This window comes from Penaeus monodon, chromosome 32, assembly GCF_015228065.2.
Source record: "Penaeus monodon isolate SGIC_2016 chromosome 32, NSTDA_Pmon_1, whole genome shotgun sequence".
Taxonomy (NCBI): Eukaryota; Metazoa; Arthropoda; class Malacostraca; order Decapoda; family Penaeidae; genus Penaeus; species Penaeus monodon.
Window position 1 is genome coordinate 20,770,459 of NC_051417.1, and position 749 is coordinate 20,771,207.

General features: G+C 31.2%; 1 protein-coding gene across 1 annotated transcript in view; it reads right to left on the reverse strand.

Moving 5' to 3' along the window:
* The window catches only part of LOC119593717 (WW domain-containing adapter protein with coiled-coil-like), a gene marked incomplete in the record, with an annotated part of 31,198 nt that overhangs the window by 28,098 nt on the left and 2,351 nt on the right, over positions 1 to 749 (reverse strand).

The following is a 749-nucleotide window of genomic DNA, read 5'->3' on the forward strand; positions in this document are numbered from 1 at the left end:
CATATAATGGTATTCACATGTCAAAGTCTACTTCTTTATTATATAAAAATTGCTGACATTTACAGTAAGCAAATTTAGATTCTGGGTATCTTTGAATATGATTTTTATTTTTGTCAGATTTTACTTATATAGGAAATTCTCACCTAGCAGTCATAATATTTTATTATATGTGATGGCATATGCCCATAAATACTTAAGCTTCAGGCTGAATTTCAACCACTGTGACACTTGTAAACAAATGACAATTACGGTCATTCAAAATAAAAGAATATACTGAAATTACAGTAATTTATATCTTAAAATTCCTAGCATTGGTGCTTGTCAATGTTTATCTTGGCAGAAAACTTTGCAACTCTCCAAATCAACCCTCCCTTTAATCATGTGAAAGGACACTCCTCAGTTTTTCTTTTATTTTTACTAAGATACTATGATTACTAAAGGTAATCTCCTTTATAATATTTAAGAAACTTTTACTTGAAAATTGTTTATGTTTATGCCCTCACATCAGAGAGTGGGTCTCCGTGCCTTTGGTGCTCCAACTATTGCCAATATCTTGGCAGAAACTTTGCAACTCACCAAATCAACCCTCCCTTTAATCATGTGAAAGGACACTCCTCAGTTTTTCTTTTATTTTTACTAAGATACTATGATTACTAAAGGTAATCTCCTTTTATAATATTTAAAGAACTTTTACTTGAAAATTGTTTATGTTTATATCCTCACATCAGACAGTGGGTCTCCGTGCCTTT